Genomic DNA, 19276 nt, shown 5'->3' on the forward strand with positions numbered 1-19276 from the left:
CCCCGCCTCTGATACCCCGCCTCTGACTCCCCGCCTCTGATTCCCAGCCTCTGATGACCCGCATCTGATACCCCGCCTCTGATTCCCCGCCTCTGATACCCGGCCTCTGATAACTTTTTACTGATTCCCTGCCTCAGATTCCCTGCCTCCGATTCCCTGCCTCAGATTCCCCGCCTCTGATTCCCCACCTCTGTCTCTACGCCTCTCTTTTGCCTGCACTCTTTCCCCTCCACTCTTTCAGTGCCTCTCTTTCCCTCCCTCAATTTCAACAACTCTGTTTGATCTGTTCCGTGTACCTCATTTTCAACATACAAGTTCCAACCACTATGTTTCGCCCATCTCTTTCGCCGCCTCTATTTATGCACCTATGTTTACCCGCTTCTGTTTACCCGCCTGTTTCCCCACATCTCTTTCCCCACCTCTGATTCCACGCCTCTGATTCCTCGCCTCTCATTCCCCGCATCTGATTCCCCGCCTCTGATTCACCGCCTCCCTTTCCGCGCAACTTTCCTGGCCTACGTTTACCCACATCTCTTTCCCCACCTCTGATTCCACGCCTCTGATTCGCCGCCTCTGATTGCCCGCCTCTGATTTCCTGCATCTGATTCCCCGCCTCTGATTCCCCGCCTCTGATTCCCCGCCTCTGATTCCCTGCCTCTGATTCCCCGCCTCTGATTCCCCGCATCTGATTCCCTGCCTATCTTTCCCTGCCTCTATTTCCGTGCCTCTTTCTCTGTATCTCGTTTCCCATATCTCATTTCCCCCTTCAGATAACCCGCATCAGTTTCCCTGCCACAGATTCCCTGCCTCAGATTCCCTGCCTCAGATTCCCTGCATCAGATTCCCTTCATCTGATTCCCTGCCTCTGATTCCCCGCGGCTGATTCCCCACCTCTGATTCCCTGCCTCTGATTCCCTGCCTCTGATTCACTGCCTCTGATTCCCTGCATCTGATTGCCCGCCTCTGATTCCCCGCCTCTGATTCCCCGCCTCTGATTCCCCGCCTCTGATTCCCCGCCTCTGATTCCCCGCCTCTGTTTACCCACCTGATTCCCCGCCTCTGATTCCCCACCTCAGATTCCCTGCCTCAGATTCCCTGCCTCTGATTCCCTGCCTCTGATTCCCTTCCTCTGATTCCCTGCATCTGATTGCCCACCTCTGATTCTCCGCCTCTGATTCCCCACCTCTGATTCCCCACCTCTGATTCCCCGCTTCTGATTCCCCGCCTCTGATTCCCCGCCTCTGATTCCCCGCCTCTGATTCCCCGCCTCTGATTCCCCACCTCTGATTCACTGCCTCCCTTTCCGCTCAACTTTCCTGGCCTACGTTTCCCCACATATCTTTCCCCGCCTCTGATTCCTCGCCTCTGATTCCACGCCTCTGATTCCCCGCCTCTGATTCCCCACCTCTGATTCCCCGCCTCTAATTCCCCGCCTCTGATTCCCCTCCTCTGATACCCCGCCTCTTATTCCCGCCTCTGATTCCCCGCATCTGATTCCCCGCATCTGATTCCCCGCCTCTGATTCCCCGCCTCTGATTCCCCGCCTCTGATTCCCCGCCTCTGATTCCCCGCCTCTGATTCCCCGCCTCTTATTCCCCGCCTATGTTTTCCCGCCTCTGTTTACCCGCCTGTTTCCCCGCCTCAGATTCCCTGCCTCAGATTCCTTGCATCAGATTCCCTTCATCTGATTCCCTGCCTCTGATTCCCTGCCTCTGATTCCCCGCCTCTGATTCCCCGCCTCTGATTCCCCACCTCTGATTCCCCCCTCTGATTCCCCGCATCTGATTCCGCTCCTCTGATTCCCCGCCTCTGATTCCCCGCGTCTGATTCCCTGCCTCTCTTTCCCTTCCTCTATTTCCGTGCCTCTTTCTCTGCATCTCGTTTCCCACATCTCATTTCCCCCTTCTGATAACCCGCATCAGATTCCCTGCCACAGATTCCCTGCCTCAGTTTCCCTGCCTCAGATTCCCTGCATCAGATTCCCTGCATCAGATTCCCTTCATCTGATTCCCTGCCTCTGATTCCCCGCCTCTGATTCCCCACCTCTGAGACCCTGCCTCAGATTCCCTGCCTCTGATTCTCTGCGTCTGATTACCTGCCCCTGATTCCCTGCATCTGATTGCCCGCCTCTGATTCTCTGCATCTGATTCCCCGCCTCTGATTCCCCACCTCTGATTCCCCACTTCTGATTCCCCGCCTCTGATTCCCCGCCTCTGATAACCTGCCTCTGATTCCCTGCCTCTGATTCCCTGCCTCTGAGTCCCCACCTCTGATTCCCCGCGTCCGATTCCGCACCCATGTTTCACCGCCTCTGTTGGTCTGCTTCTGATTTCCCGGCTCAGATTCACCGGCTCTGATACCGCACCTCTGATTCCACGCCTCTCTTTCTGTGTCTCTGAATCCCCGCCTCTGATTCCACGCCTCTGATTACCCGCGTCTGATACCCTGCCTCTCTTTCCCTGCTTCTATTTCCGTGCCTCTTTCTCTGCATCTCGTTTCCCACATCTCATTTCCCCCTTCTGATAACCAGCATCAGATTCCCTGCCACAGATTCCCTGCCTCAGTTTCCCTGCCTCAGATTCCCTGCATCAGATTCCCTGCATCAGATTCCCTTCATCTGATTCCCTGCCTCTGATTCCCCGCCTCTGATTCCCCACCTCTGAGACCCTGCCTCAGATTCCCTGCCTCTGATTCTCTGCGTCTGATTCCCTGCCCCTGATTCCCTGCATCTGATTGCCCGCCTCTGATTCTCCGCCTCTGATTCCCCGCCTCTGATTCTCCGCCTCTGATTCCCCGCCTCTGATTGCCCACCTCTGATTCCCCGCCTCTGATACCCCGCCTCTGATTCCCCGCCTCTGATTCCCTGCATCTGATTCCCCGCCTCAGATTCCCCGCCTCTGATTCCCCGCCTCTGATTCCCCGTCTCTGATTCCCTGACTCTGATTCCCCAACTCTGATTCCCCGCCTATGTTTACACGCCTCTGTTTACCCGCCTGTTTTCCCGCCTCTGATTCCCCACCACAGATTCCCTGCCTCAGATTCCCTGCCCCTGATTCCCTGCCTCTGATTCCCTGCCTCTGATTCCCTGCATCTGATTGCCCGCCTCTGATTCCCCGCCTCTGATTCCCCGCCTCTGTTTCCCCACCGCTGATTCCCCACTTCTGATTCCCCGCCTCTGATTCCCTGCCTCTGATTCCCCGCCTCTGATTCACCGCCTCTGATTCCCCGCCTCTGATTCCCCGCCTCTGATTCCCCACTTCTGATTGCCCGCCTCTGATTCCCTGCCTCTGATTTCCCACCTCTGATTCCCCACCTCTGATTCCCCACTTCTGATTCCCCGCCTCTGATTCCCCGCCTCTGATTCCACGCCTCTGATTCCACGCCTCTGATTCCCCGCCTCTGATTCCCCGCCTCTGATTCCCCTCCTCTGATACCCCGACTCTGATTCCCCGCCTCTGATTCCCCGCATCTGATTCCCCGCCTCTGATTCCCCTCCTCTGATTCCCCGCCTCTGATTCCCCGCCTCTGATTCCCCGCCTCTGATTCCCCGCCTCTGATTCCCCGCCTGTGTTTACCTGCCTCAGTTTACACGCCTGTTTCCCCGCCTCTGATTCCCCACCTCAGATTCCCTACCTCAGATTCCCTGCCTCTGATTCCCTGCCTCTGATTCCCTGCCTCTGATTCCCTGCATCTGATTGCCCGCCTCTGATTCTCCGCCTCTGATTCCCCGCTTCTGATTCCCCACCTCTGATTCCCCGCTTCTGATTCCCCGCCTCTGATTCCCCGCCTCTGATTCCCCGCCTCTGATTCCCCGCCTCTGATTCCCCACCTCTGATTCACTGCCGCTCTTTCCGCTCAACTTTCCTGGCCTACGTCTCCCCACATATCTTTCCCCGCCTCTGATACCCCGCCTCTGACTCCCCGCCTCTGATTCCCCGCCTCTGATGACCCGCATCTGATACCCCGCCTCTGATTCCCCGCCTCTGATACCCTGCCTCTGATAACTTTTTACTGATTCCCTGCCTCAGATTCCCTGCCTCCGATTCCCTGCCTCAGATTCCCTGCCTCAGATTCCCTGCATCAGATTCCCTTCATCTGATTCCCTGCCTCTGATTACCCGCCTCTGATTCCCCAAATCTGATTCCCCGCCTCTGATTCCCCACCTCTGTCTCTACGCCTCTCTTTTGCCTGCACTCTTTCCCCTCCACTCTTTCCGTGCCTCTCTTTCCCTCCCTCAATTTCAACAACTCTGTTTGATCTGTTCCGTTTACCTCATTTTCAACATACAATTTCCAACCACTATGTTTCGCCCATCTCTTTCGCCGCCTCTATTTATGCACCTATCTTTACCCGCTTCTGCTTACCCGCCTGTTTCCCCACATCTCTGTCCCCACCTCTGATTCCACGCCTCTGATTCCCCGCCTCTCATTCCCCGCATCTGATTCCCCGCCTCTGATTCACCGCCTCCCTTTCCGCGCAACTTTCCTGGCCTACGTTTACCCACATCTCTTTCCCCACCTCTGATTCCACGCCTCTGATTCGCCGCCTCTGATTGCCCGCCTCTGATTTCCTGCATCTGATTCCCCGCCTCTAATTCCCCGCCTCTGATTCCCCGCCTCTGATTCCCTGCCTCTGATTCCCCGCCTCTGATTCCCCGCATCTGATTCCCTGCCTATCTTTCCCTGCCTCTATTTCCGTGCCTCTTTCTCTGCATCTCGTTTCCCACATCTCATTTCCCCCTTCAGATAACCCGCATCAGTTTCCCTGCCACAGATTCCCTGCCTCAGATTCCCTTCCTCAGATTCCCTGCATCAGATTCCCTTCATCTGATTCCCTGCCTCTGATTCCCCTCGGCTGATTCCCCACCTCTGATTCCCTGCCTCTGATTCCCTGCCTCTGATTCACTGCCTCTGATTCCCTGCATCTGATTGCCCGCCTCTGATTCCCTGCCTCTGATTCCCCGCCTCTGATTCCCCGCCTCTGATTCCCCGCCTCTGATTCCCCACCTCTGATTCCCCACTTCTGATTCGCCGCCTCTGATTCCCCGTCTCTGATTCCACGCCTCTGATTCCCCGCCTCTGATTCCGCGCCTCTGATTCCCCGCCTCTGATTCCCCGCCTCTGATTCCCCGCCTCTGTTTACCCTCCTGTTTCCCCGCCTCTGATTCCCCACCTCAGATTCCCTTCCTCTGATTCCCTGCATCTGATTGCCCGCCTCTGATTCTCCGCCTCTGATTCCCCGCCTCTGATTCCCCACCTCTGATTCCCCGCTTCTGATTCCCCGCCTCTGATTCCCCGCCTCTGATTCTCCGCCTCTGATTCCCCGCCTCTGATTCCCCACCTCTGATTCACTGCCTCCCTTTCCGCTCAACGTTCCTGTCCTACGTTTCCCCACATATCTTTCCCCGCCTCTGATTTCCCGCCTCTGATTCCACGCCTCTGAATCCCCGCCTCTGATTCCCCACCTCTGATTCCCCGCCTCTAATTCCCCGATTCTGATTCCCCTCCTCTGATACCCCGCCTCTGATTCCCCGCCTCTGATTCCCCGCATCTGATTCCCCGCATCTGATTCCCCGCCTCTGATTCCCCGCCTCTGATTCCCCGCCTCCGATTCCCCGCCTCTGATTACCCGCCTCTGATTCCCCGCCTCTGATGCCCCGCCTCTGATTCCCCGCCTCTGATTCCCCGCCTCTGATTCCCCGCCTCTTATTCCCCGCCTATGTTTACCCGCCTCTGTTTACCCGCCTGTTTCCCCGCCTCAGATTCCCTACCTCAGATTCCCTACCTCAGATTCCCTGCCTCTGATTCCCTGCCTCTGATTCCCTGCCTCTGATTCCCTGCATCTGATTGCCCGCCTCTGATTCTCCGCCTCTGATTCCCCGCTTCTGATTCCCCACCTCTGATTCCCCGCTTCTGATTCCCCGCCTCTGATTCCCCGCCTCTGATTCCCCGCCTCTGATTCCCCGCCTCTGATTCCCCACCTCTGATTCACTGCCGCTCTTTCCGCTCAACTTTCCTGGCCTACGTCTCCCCACATATCTTTCCCCGCCTCTGATACCCCGCCTCTGACTCCCCGCCTCTGATTCCCCGCCTCTGATGACCCGCATCTGATACCCCGCCTCTGATTCCCCGCCTCTGATACCCTGCCTCTGATACCTTTTTACTGATTCCCTGCCTCAGATTCCCTGCCTCCGATTCCCTGCCTCAGATTCCCTGCCTCAGATTCCCTGCATCAGATTCCCTTCATCTGATTCCCTGCCTCTGATTACCCGCCTCTGATTCCCCAAATCTGATTCCCCGCCTCTGATTCCCCACCTCTGTCTCTACGCCTCTCTTTTGCCTGCACTCTTTCCCCTCCACTCTTTCCGTGCCTCTCTTTCCCTCCCTCAATTTCAACAACTCTGTTTGATCTGTTCCGTTTACCTCATTTTCAACATACAATTTCCAACCACTATGTTTCGCCCATCTCTTTCGCCGCCTCTATTTATGCACCTATCTTTACCCGCTTCTGCTTACCCGCCTGTTTCCCCACATCTCTGTCCCCACCTCTGATTCCACGCCTCTGATTCCCCGCCTCTCATTCCCCGCATCTGATTCCCCGCCTCTGATTCACCGCCTCCCTTTCCGCGCAACTTTCCTGGCCTACGTTTACCCACATCTCTTTCCCCACCTCTGATTCCACGCCTCTGATTCGCCGCCTCTGATTGCCCGCCTCTGATTTCCTGCATCTGATTCCCTGCCTCTGATTCCCCGCCTCTGATTCCCTGCCTCTGATTCCCCGCCTCTGATTCCCCGCATCTGATTCCCTGCCTATCTTTCCCTGCCTCTATTTCCGTGCCTCTTTCTCTGCATCTCGTTTCCCACATCTCATTTCCCCATTCAGATAACCCGCATCAGTTTCCCTGCCACAGATTCCCTGCCTCAGATTCCCTGCCTCAGATTCCCTGCATCAGATTCCCTTCATCTGATTCCCTGCCTCTGATTCCCCGCGGCTGATTCCCCACCTCTGATTCCCTGCCCCTGATTCCCTGCCTCTGATTCACTGCCTCTGATTCCCTGCATCTGATTGCCCGCCTCTGATTCCCTGCCTCTGATTCCCTGCCTCTGATTCCCCGCCTCTGATTCCCCGCCTCTGATTCCCCACCTCTGATTCCCCACTTCTGATTCGCCGCCTCTGATTCCCCGTCTCTGATTCCACGCCTCTGATTCCCCGCCTCTGATTCCGCGCCTCTGATTCCCCGCCTCTGATTCCCCGCCTCTGATTCCCCGCCTCTGTTTACCCTCCTGTTTCCCCACCTCTGATTCCCCACCTCAGATTCCCTGCCTCAGATTCCCTGCCTCTGATTCCCTGCCTCTGATTCCCTTCCTCTGATTCCCTGCATCTGATTGCCCGCCTCTGATTCTCCGCCTCTGATTCCCCGCCTCTGATTCCCCACCTCTGATTCCCCGCTTCTGATTCCCCGCCTCTGATTCCCCGCCTCTGATTCTCCGCCTCTGATTCCCCGCCTCTGATTCCCCACCTCTGATTCACTGCCTCCCTTTCCGCTCAACGTTCCTGGCCTACGTTTCCCCACATATCTTTCCCCGCCTCTGATTCCCCGCCTCTGATTCCACGCCTCTGATTCCCCGCCTCTGATTCCCCACCTCTGATTCCCCGCCTCTAATTCCCCGCCTCTGATTCCCCTCCTCTGATACCCCGCCTCTGATTCCCCGCCTCTGATTCCCCGCATCTGATTCCCCGCATCTGATTCCCCGCCTCTGATTCCCCGCCTCTGATTCCCCGCCTCCGATTCACCGCCTCTGATTACCCGCCTCTGATTCCCCGCCTCTGATTCCCCGCCTCTGATTCCCCGCCTCTGATTCCCCGCCTCTGATTCCCCGCCTCTTATTCCCCGCCTATGTTTACCCGCCTCTGTTTACCCGCCTGTTTCCCCGCCTCAGATTCCCTGCCTCAGATTCCTTGCATCAGATTCCCTTCATCTGATTCCCTGCCTCTGATTCCCTGCCTCTGATTCCCCGCCTCTGATTCCCCGCCTCTGATTCCCCACCTCTGATTCCCCCCTCTGATTCCCCGCCTCTGATTCCCCTCCTCTGATTCCCCGCCTCTGATTCCCCGCGTCTGATTCCCTGCCTCTCTTTCCCTTCCTCTATTTCCGTGCCTCTTTCTCTGCATCTCGTTTCCCACATCTCATTTCCCCCTTCTGATAACCCGCATCAGATTCCCTGCCACAGATTCCCTGCCTCAGTTTCCCTGCCTCAGATTCCCTGCATCAGATTCCCTGCATCAGATTCCCTTCATCTGATTCCCTGCCTCTGAATCCCCGCCTCTGATTCCCCACCTCAGATTCCCTACCTCAGATTCCCTGCCTCTGATTCCCTGCCTCTGATTCCCTGCCTCTGATTCCCTGCATCTGATTGCCCGCCTCTGATTCTCCGCCTCTGATTCCCCGCTTCTGATTCCCCACCTCTGATTCCCCGCTTCTGATTCCCCGCCTCTGATTCCCCGCCTCTGATTCCCCGCCTCTGATTCCCCGCCTCTGATTCCCCACCTCTGATTCACTGCCGCTCTTTCCGCTCAACTTTCCTGGCCTACGTCTCCCCACATATCTTTCCCCGCCTCTGATACCCCGCCTCTGACTCCCCGCCTCTGATTCCCCGCCTCTGATGACCCGCATCTGATACCCCGCCTCTGATTCCCCGCCTCTGATACCCTGCCTCTGATAACTTTTTACTGATTCCCTGCCTCAGATTCCCTGCCTCCGATTCCCTGCCTCAGATTCCCTGCCTCAGATTCCCTGCATCAGATTCCCTTCATCTGATTCCCTGCCTCTGATTACCCGCCTCTGATTCCCCAAATCTGATTCCCCGCCTCTGATTCCCCACCTCTGTCTCTACGCCTCTCTTTTGCCTGCACTCTTTCCCCTCCACTCTTTCCGTGCCTCTCTTTCCCTCCCTCAATTTCAACAACTCTGTTTGATCTGTTCCGTTTACCTCATTTTCAACATACAAGTTCCAACCACTATGTTTCGCCCATCTCTTTCGCCGCCTCTATTTATGCACCTATGTTTACCCGCTTCTGCTTACCCGCCTGTTTCCCCACATCTCTGTCCCCACCTCTGATTCCACGCCTCTGATTCCCCGCCTCTCATTCCCCGCATCTGATTCCCTGCCTCTGATTCCCCGCCTCTGATTCCCCGCATCTGATTCCCTGCCTATCTTTCCCTGCCTCTATTTCCGTGCCTCTTTCTCTGCATCTCGTTTCCCACATCTCATTTCCCCCTTCAGATAACCCGCATCAGTTTCCCTGCCACAGATTCCCTGCCTCAGATTCCCTGCCTCAGATTCCCTGCATCAGATTCCCTTCATCTGATTCCCTGCCTCTGATTCCCCGCGGCTGATTCCCCACCTCTGATTCCCTGCCTCTGATTCCCTGCCTCTGATTCACTGCCTCTGATTCCCTGCATCTGATTGCCCGCCTCTGATTCCCTGCCTCTGATTCCCCGCCTCTGATTCCCCGCCTCTGATTCCCCGCCTCTGATTCCCCACCTCTGATTCCCCACTTCTGATTCGCCGCCTCTGATTCCCCGTCTCTGATTCCACGCCTCTGATTCCCCGCCTCTGATTCCGCGCCTCTGATTCCCCGCCTCTGATTCCCCGGCTCTGATTCCCCGCCTCTGTTTACCCTCCTGTTTCCCCACCTCTGATTCCCCACCTCAGATTCCCTGCCTCAGATTCCCTGCCTCTGATTCCCTGCCTCTGATTCCCTTCCTCTGATTCCCTGCATCTGATTGCCCGCCTCTGATTCTCCGCCTCTGATTCCCCGCCTCTGATTCCCCACCTCTGATTCCCCGCTTCTGATTCCCCGCCTCTGATTCCCCGCCTCTGATTCTCCGCCTCTGATTCCCCGCCTCTGATTCCCCACCTCTGATTCACTGCCTCCCTTTCCGCTCAACGTTCCTGGCCTACGTTTCCCCACATATCTTTCCCCGCCTCTGATTCCCCGCCTCTGATTCCACGCCTCTGATTCCCCGCCTCTGATTCCCCACCTCTGATTCCCCGCCTCTAATTCCCCGCCTCTGATTCCCCTCCTCTGATACCCCGCCTCTGATTCCCCGCCTCTGATTCCCCGCATCTGATTCCCCGCATCTGATTCCCCGCCTCTGATTCCCCGCCTCTGATTCCCCGCCTCCGATTCACCGCCTCTGATTACCCGCCTCTGATTCCCCGCCTCTGATTCCCCGCCTCTGATTCCCCGCCTCTGATTCCCCGCCTCTGATTCCCCGCCTCTTATTCCCCGCCTATGTTTACCCGCCTCTGTTTACCCGCCTGTTTCCCCGCCTCAGATTCCCTGCCTCAGATTCCTTGCATCAGATTCCCTTCATCTGATTCCCTGCCTCTGATTCCCTGCCTCTGATTCCCCGCCTCTGATTCCCCGCCTCTGATTCCCCACCTCTGATTCCCCCCTCTGATTCCCCGCCTCTGATTCCCCTCCTCTGATTCCCCGCCTCTGATTCCCCGCGTCTGATTCCCTGCCTCTCTTTCCCTTCCTCTATTTCCGTGCCTCTTTCTCGGCATCTCGTTTCCCACATCTCATTTCCCCCTTCTGATAACCCGCATCAGATTCCCTGCCACAGATTCCCTGCCTCAGTTTCCCTGCCTCAGATTCCCTGCATCAGATTCCCTGCATCAGATTCCCTTCATCTGATTCCCTGCCTCTGAATCCCCGCCTCTGATTCCCCACCTCAGATTCCCTACCTCAGATTCCCTGCCTCTGATTCCCTGCCTCTGATTCCCTGCCTCTGATTCCCTGCATCTGATTGCCCGCCTCTGATTCTCCGCCTCTGATTCCCCGCTTCTGATTCCCCACCTCTGATTCCCCGCTTCTGATTCCCCGCCTCTGATTCCCCGCCTCTGATTCCCCGCCTCTGATTCCCCGCCTCTGATTCCCCACCTCTGATTCACTGCCGCTCTTTCCGCTCAACTTTCCTGGCCTACGTCTCCCCACATATCTTTCCCCGCCTCTGATACCCCGCCTCTGACTCCCCGCCTCTGATTCCCCGCCTCTGATGACCCGCATCTGATACCCCGCCTCTGATTCCCCGCCTCTGATACCCTGCCTCTGATAACTTTTTACTGATTCCCTGCCTCAGATTCCCTGCCTCCGATTCCCTGCATCAGATTCCCTTCATCTGATTCCCTGCCTCTGATTACCCGCCTCTGATTCCCCAAATCTGATTCCCCGCCTCTGATTCCCCACCTCTGTCTCTACGCCTCTCTTTTGCCTGCACTCTTTCCCCTCCACTCTTTCCGTGCCTCTCTTTCCATCCCTCAATTTCAACAACTCTGTTTGATCTGTTCCGTTTACCTCATTTTCAACATACAATTTCCAACCACTATGTTTCGCCCATCTCTTTCGCCGCCTCTATTTATGCACCTATGTTTACCCGCTTCTGCTTACCCGCCTGTTTCCCCACATCTCTGTCCCCACCTCTGATTCCACGCCTCTGATTCCCCGCCACTCATTCCCCGCATCTGATTCCCCGCCTCTGATTCACCGCCTCCCTTTCCGCGCAACTTTCCTGGCCTACGTTTACCCACATCTCTTTCCCCACCTCTGATTCCACGCCTCTGATTCGCCGCCTCTGATTGCCCGCCTCTGATTTCCTGCATCTGATTCCCCGCCTCTGATTCCCCACCTCTGATTCCCCGCTTCTGATTCCCCGCCTCTGATTCCCCGCCTCTGATTCCCCGCCTCTGATTCCCCGCCTCTGATTCCCCACCTCTGATTCACTGCCGCTCTTTCCGCTCAACTTTCCTGGCCTACGTCTCCCCACATATCTTTCCCCGCCTCTGATACCCCGCCTCTGACTCCCCGCCTCTGATTCCCCGCCTCTGATGACCCGCATCTGATACCCCGCCTCTGATTCCCCGCCTCTGATACCCTGCCTCTGATAACTTTTTACTGATTCCCTGCCTCAGATTCCCTGCCTCCGATTCCCTGCCTCAGATTCCCTGCCTCAGATTCCCTGCATCAGATTCCCTTCATCTGATTCCCTGCCTCTGATTACCCGCCTCTGATTCCCCAAATCTGATTCCCCGCCTCTGATTCCCCACCTCTGTCTCTACGCCTCTCTTTTGCCTGCACTCTTTCCCCTCCACTCTTTCCGTGCCTCTCTTTCCCTCCCTCAATTTCAACAACTCTGTTTGATCTGTTCCGTTTACCTCATTTTCAACATACAAGTTCCAACCACTATGTTTCGCCCATCTCTTTCGCCGCCTCTATTTATGCACCTATGTTTACCCGCTTCTGCTTACCCGCCTGTTTCCCCACATCTCTGTCCCCACCTCTGATTCCACGCCTCTGATTCCCCGCCTCTCATTCCCCGCATCTGATTCCCTGCCTCTGATTCCCCGCCTCTGATTCCCCGCATCTGATTCCCTGCCTATCTTTCCCTGCCTCTATTTCCGTGCCTCTTTCTCTGCATCTCGTTTCCCACATCTCATTTCCCCCTTCAGATAACCCGCATCAGTTTCCCTGCCACAGATTCCCTGCCTCAGATTCCCTGCCTCAGATTCCCTGCATCAGATTCCCTTCATCTGATTCCCTGCCTCTGATTCCCCGCGGCTGATTCCCCACCTCTGATTCCCTGCCTCTGATTCCCTGCCTCTGATTCACTGCCTCTGATTCCCTGCATCTGATTGCCCGCCTCTGATTCCCTGCCTCTGATTCCCCGCCTCTGATTCCCCGCCTCTGATTCCCCGCCTCTGATTCCCCACCTCTGATTCCCCACTTCTGATTCGCCGCCTCTGATTCCCCGTCTCTGATTCCACGCCTCTGATTCCCCGCCTCTGATTCCGCGCCTCTGATTCCCCGCCTCTGATTCCCCGGCTCTGATTCCCCGCCTCTGTTTACCCTCCTGTTTCCCCACCTCTGATTCCCCACCTCAGATTCCCTGCCTCAGATTCCCTGCCTCTGATTCCCTGCCTCTGATTCCCTTCCTCTGATTCCCTGCATCTGATTGCCCGCCTCTGATTCTCCGCCTCTGATTCCCCGCCTCTGATTCCCCACCTCTGATTCCCCGCTTCTGATTCCCCGCCTCTGATTCCCCGCCTCTGATTCTCCGCCTCTGATTCCCCGCCTCTGATTCCCCACCTCTGATTCACTGCCTCCCTTTCCGCTCAACGTTCCTGGCCTACGTTTCCCCACATATCTTTCCCCGCCTCTGATTCCCCGCCTCTGATTCCACGCCTCTGATTCCCCGCCTCTGATTCCCCACCTCTGATTCCCCGCCTCTAATTCCCCGCCTCTGATTCCCCTCCTCTGATACCCCGCCTCTGATTCCCCGCCTCTGATTCCCCGCATCTGATTCCCCGCATCTGATTCCCCGCCTCTGATTCCCCGCCTCTGATTCCCCGCCTCCGATTCACCGCCTCTGATTACCCGCCTCTGATTCCCCGCCTCTGATTCCCCGCCTCTGATTCCCCGCCTCTGATTCCCCGCCTCTGATTCCCCGCCTCTTATTCCCCGCCTATGTTTACCCGCCTCTGTTTACCCGCCTGTTTCCCCGCCTCAGATTCCCTGCCTCAGATTCCTTGCATCAGATTCCCTTCATCTGATTCCCTGCCTCTGATTCCCTGCCTCTGATTCCCCGCCTCTGATTCCCCGCCTCTGATTCCCCACCTCTGATTCCCCCCTCTGATTCCCCGCCTCTGATTCCCCTCCTCTGATTCCCCGCCTCTGATTCCCCGCGTCTGATTCCCTGCCTCTCTTTCCCTTCCTCTATTTCCGTGCCTCTTTCTCGGCATCTCGTTTCCCACATCTCATTTCCCCCTTCTGATAACCCGCATCAGATTCCCTGCCACAGATTCCCTGCCTCAGTTTCCCTGCCTCAGATTCCCTGCATCAGATTCCCTGCATCAGATTCCCTTCATCTGATTCCCTGCCTCTGAATCCCCGCCTCTGATTCCCCACCTCAGATTCCCTACCTCAGATTCCCTGCCTCTGATTCCCTGCCTCTGATTCCCTGCCTCTGATTCCCTGCATCTGATTGCCCGCCTCTGATTCTCCGCCTCTGATTCCCCGCTTCTGATTCCCCACCTCTGATTCCCCGCTTCTGATTCCCCGCCTCTGATTCCCCGCCTCTGATTCCCCGCCTCTGATTCCCCGCCTCTGATTCCCCACCTCTGATTCACTGCCGCTCTTTCCGCTCAACTTTCCTGGCCTACGTCTCCCCACATATCTTTCCCCGCCTCTGATACCCCGCCTCTGACTCCCCGCCTCTGATTCCCCGCCTCTGATGACCCGCATCTGATACCCCGCCTCTGATTCCCCGCCTCTGATACCCTGCCTCTGATAACTTTTTACTGATTCCCTGCCTCAGATTCCCTGCCTCCGATTCCCTGCATCAGATTCCCTTCATCTGATTCCCTGCCTCTGATTACCCGCCTCTGATTCCCCAAATCTGATTCCCCGCCTCTGATTCCCCACCTCTGTCTCTACGCCTCTCTTTTGCCTGCACTCTTTCCCCTCCACTCTTTCCGTGCCTCTCTTTCCATCCCTCAATTTCAACAACTCTGTTTGATCTGTTCCGTTTACCTCATTTTCAACATACAATTTCCAACCACTATGTTTCGCCCATCTCTTTCGCCGCCTCTATTTATGCACCTATGTTTACCCGCTTCTGCTTACCCGCCTGTTTCCCCACATCTCTGTCCCCACCTCTGATTCCACGCCTCTGATTCCCCGCCACTCATTCCCCGCATCTGATTCCCCGCCTCTGATTCACCGCCTCCCTTTCCGCGCAACTTTCCTGGCCTACGTTTACCCACATCTCTTTCCCCACCTCTGATTCCACGCCTCTGATTCGCCGCCTCTGATTGCCCGCCTCTGATTTCCTGCATCTGATTCCCCGCCTCTGATTCCCCGCCTCTGATTCCCCGCCTCTGATTCCCTGCCTCTGATTCCCCGCCTCTGATTCCCCGCATCTGATTCCCTGCCTATCTTTCCCTGCCTCTATTTCCGTGCCTCTTTCTCTGCATCTCGTTTCCCACATCTCATTTCCCCCTTCAGATAACCCGCATCAGTTTCCCTGCCACAGATTCCCTGCCTCAGATTCCCTTCCTCAGATTCCCTGCATCAGATTCCCTTCATCTGATTCCCTGCCTCTGATTCCCCTCGGCTGATTCCCCACCTCTGATTCCCTGCCTCTGATTCCCTGCCTCTGATTCACTGCCTCTGATTCCCTGCATCTGATTGCCCGCCTCTGATTCCCTGCCTCTGATTCCCCGCCTCTGATTCCCCGCCTCTGATTCCCCGCCTCTGATTCCCCACCTCTGATTCCCCACTTCTGATTCGCCGCCTCTGATTCCCCGTCTCTGATTCCACGCCTCTGATTCCCCGCCTCTGATTCCGCGCTTCTGATTCCCCGCCTCTGATTCCCCGCCTCTGATTCCCCGCCTCTGTTTACCCTCCTGTTTCCCCGCCTCTGATTCCCCACCTCAGATTCCCTGCCTCAGATTCCCTGCCTCTGATTCCCTGCCTCTGATTCCCTTCCTCTGATTCCCTGCATCTGATTGCCCGCCTCTGATTCTCCGCCTCTGATTCCCCGCCTCTGATTCCCCACCTCTGATTCCCCGCTTCTGATTCCCCGCCTCTGATTCCCCGCCTCTGATTCTCCGCCTCTGATTCCCCGCCTCTGATTCCCCACCTCTGATTCACTGCCTCCCTTTCCGCTCAACGTTCCTGGCCTACGTTTCCCCACATATCTTTCCCCGCCTCTGATTTCCCGCCTCTGATTCCACGCCTCTGAATCCCCGCCTCTGATTCCCCACCTCTGATTCCCCGCCTCTAATTCCCCGCCTCTGATTCCCCTCCTCTGATACCCCGCCTCTGATTCCCCGCCTCTGATTCCCCGCATCTGATTCCCCGCATCTGATTCCCCGCCTCTGATTCCCCGCCTCTGATTCCCCGCCTCCGATTCCCCGCCTCTGATTACCCGCCTCTGATTCCCCGCCTCTGATTCCCCGCCTCTGATTCCCCGCCTCTGATTCCCCGCCTCTGATTCCCCGCCTCTTATTCCCCGCCTATGTTTACCCGCCTCTGTTTACCCGCCTGTTTCCCCGCCTCAGATTCCCTACCTCAGATTCCCTACCTCAGATTCCCTGCCTCTGATTCCCTGCCTCTGATTCCCTGCATCTGATTGCCCGCCTCTGATTCTCCGCCTCTGATTCCCCGCTTCTGATTCCCCACCTCTGATTCCCCGCTTCTGATTCCCCGCCTCTGATTCCCCGCCTCTGATTCCCCGCCTCTGATTCCCCGCCTCTGATTCCCCACCTCTGATTCACTGCCGCTCTTTCCGCTCAACTTTCCTGGCCTACGTCTCCCCACATATCTTTCCCCGCCTCTGATACCCCGCCTCTGACTCCCCGCCTCTGATTCCCCGCCTCTGATGACCCGCATCTGATACCCCGCCTCTGATTCCCCGCCTCTGATACCCTGCCTCTGATACCTTTTTACTGATTCCCTGCCTCAGATTCCCTGCCTCCGATTCCCTGCCTCAGATTCCCTGCCTCAGATTCCCTGCATCAGATTCCCTTCATCTGATTCCCTGCCTCTGATTACCCGCCTCTGATTCCCCAAATCTGATTCCCCGCCTCTGATTCCCCACCTCTGTCTCTACGCCTCTCTTTTGCCTGCACTCTTTCCCCTCCACTCTTTCCGTGCCTCTCTTTCCCTCCCTCAATTTCAACAACTCTGTTTGATCTGTTCCGTTTACCTTATTTTCAACATACAATTTCCAACCACTATGTTTCGCCCATCTCTTTCGCCGCCTCTATTTATGCACCTATGTTTACCCGCTTCTGCTTACCCGCCTGTTTCCCCACATCTCTGTCCCCACCTCTGATTCCACGCCTCTGATTCCCCGCCTCTCATTCCCCGCATCTGAATCCCCGCCTCTGATTCACCGCCTCCCTTTCCGCGCAACTTTCCTGGCCTACGTTTACCCACATCTCTTTCCCCACCTCTGATTCCACGCCTCTGATTCGCCGCCTCTGATTGCCCGCCTCTGATTTCCTGCATCTGATTCCCCGCCTCTGATTCCCCGCCTCTGATTCCCCGCCTCTGATTCCCTGCCTCTGATTCCCCGCCTCTGATTCCCCGCATCTGATTCCCTGCCTATCTTTCCCTGCCTCTATTTCCGTGCCTCTTTCTCTGCATCTCGTTTCCCACATCTCATTTCCCCCTTCAGATGACCCGCATCAGTTTCCCTGCCACAGATTCCCTGCCTCAGATTCCCTGCCTCAGATTCCCTGCATCAGATTCCCTTCATCTGATTCCCTGCCTCTGATTCCCCGCGGCTGATTCCCCACCTCTGATTCCCTGCCTCTGATTCCCTGCCTCTGATTCACTGCCTCTGATTCCCTGCATCTGATTGCCCGCCTCTGATTCCCTGCCTCTGATTCCCCGCCTCTGATTCCCCGCCTCTGATTCCCCGCCTCTGATTCCCCACCTCTGATTCCCCACTTCTGATTCGCCGCCTCTGATTCCCCGTCTCTGATTCCACGCCTCTGATTCCCCGCCTCTGATTCCGCGCCTCTGATTCCCCGCCTCTGATTCCCCGCCTCTGATTCCCCGCCTCTGTTTACCGTCCTGTTTCCCCACCTCTGATTCCCCACCTCAGATTCCCTGCCTCAGATTCCCTGCCTCTGATTCCCTGCCTCTGATTCCCTTCCTCTGATTCCCTGCATCTGATTGCCCGCCTCTGATTCTCCGCCTCTGATTCCCCGCCTCTGATTCCCCACCTCTGATTCCCCGCTTCTGATTCCCCGCCTCTGATTCCCCGCCTCTGATTCTCCGCCTCTGATTCCCCGCCTCTGATTCCCCACCTCTGATTCACTGCCTCCCTTTCCGCTCAACGTTCCTGGCCTACGTTTCCCCACATATCTTTCCCCGCCTCTGATTCCCCGCCTCTGATTCCACTCCTCTGATTCCCCGCCTCTGATTCCCCACCTCTGATTCCCCGCCTCTAATTCCCCGCCTCTGATTCCCCTCCTCTGATACCCCGCCTCTGATTCCCCGCCTCTGATTCCCCGCATCTGATTCCCCGCATCTGATTCCCCGCCTCTGATTCCCCGCCTCTGATTCCCCGCCTCCGATTCACCGCCTCTGATTACCCGCCTCTGATTCCCCGCCTCTGATTCCCCGCCTCTGATTCCCCGCCTCTGATTCCCCGCCTCTGATTCCCCGCCTCTTATTCCCCGCCTATGTTTACCCGCATCTGTTTACCCGCCTGTTTCCCCGCCTCAGATTCCCTGCCTCAGATTCCTTGCATCAGATTCCCTTCATCTGATTCCCTGCCTCTGATTCCCTGCCTCTGATTCCCCGCCTCTGATTCCCCGCCTCTGATTCCCCACCTCTGATTCCCCCCTCTGATTCCCCGCCTCTGATTCCCCTCCTCTGATTCCCCGCCTCTGATTCCCCGCGTCTGATTCCCTGCCTCTCTTTCCCTTCCTCTATTTCCGTGCCTCTTTCTCTGCATCTCGTTTCCCACATCTCATTTCCCCCTTCTGATAACCCGCATCAGATTCCCTGCCACAGATTCCCTGCCTCAGTTTCCCTGCCTCAGATTCCCTGCATCAGATTCCCTGCATCAGATTCCCTTCATCTGATTCCCTGCCTCTGAATCCCCGCCTCTGATTCCCCACCTCAGATTCCCTACCTCAGATTCCCTGCCTCTGATTCCCTGCCTCTGATTCCCTGCCTCTGATTCCCTGCATCTGATTGCCCGCCTCTGATTCTCCGCCTCTGATTCCCCGCTTCTGATTCCCCACCTCTGATTCCCCGCTTCTGATTCCCCGCCTCTGATTCCCCGCCTCTGATTCCCCGCCTCTGATTCCCCGCCTCTGATTCCCCACCTCTGATTCACTGCCGCTCTTTCCGCTCAACTTTCCTGGCCTACGTCTCCCCACATATCTTTCCCCGCCTCTGATACCCCGCCTCTGACTCCCCGCCTCTGATTCCCCACCTCTGATGACCCGCATCTGATACCCCGCCTCTGATTCCCCGCCTCTGATACCCTGCCTCTGATAACTTTTTACTGATTCCCTGCCTCAGATTCCCTGCCTCCGATTCCCTGCCTCAGATTCACTGCCTCAGATTCCCTGCATCAGATTCCCTTCATCTGATTCCCTGCCTCTGATTACCCGCCTCTGATTCCCCAAATCTGATTCCCCGCCTCTGATTCCCCACCTCTGTCTCTACGCCTCTCTTTTGCCTG

Source organism: Narcine bancroftii, chromosome 8 (assembly GCF_036971445.1).
Source record: "Narcine bancroftii isolate sNarBan1 chromosome 8, sNarBan1.hap1, whole genome shotgun sequence".
NCBI lineage: Eukaryota > Metazoa > Chordata > Chondrichthyes > Torpediniformes > Narcinidae > Narcine > Narcine bancroftii.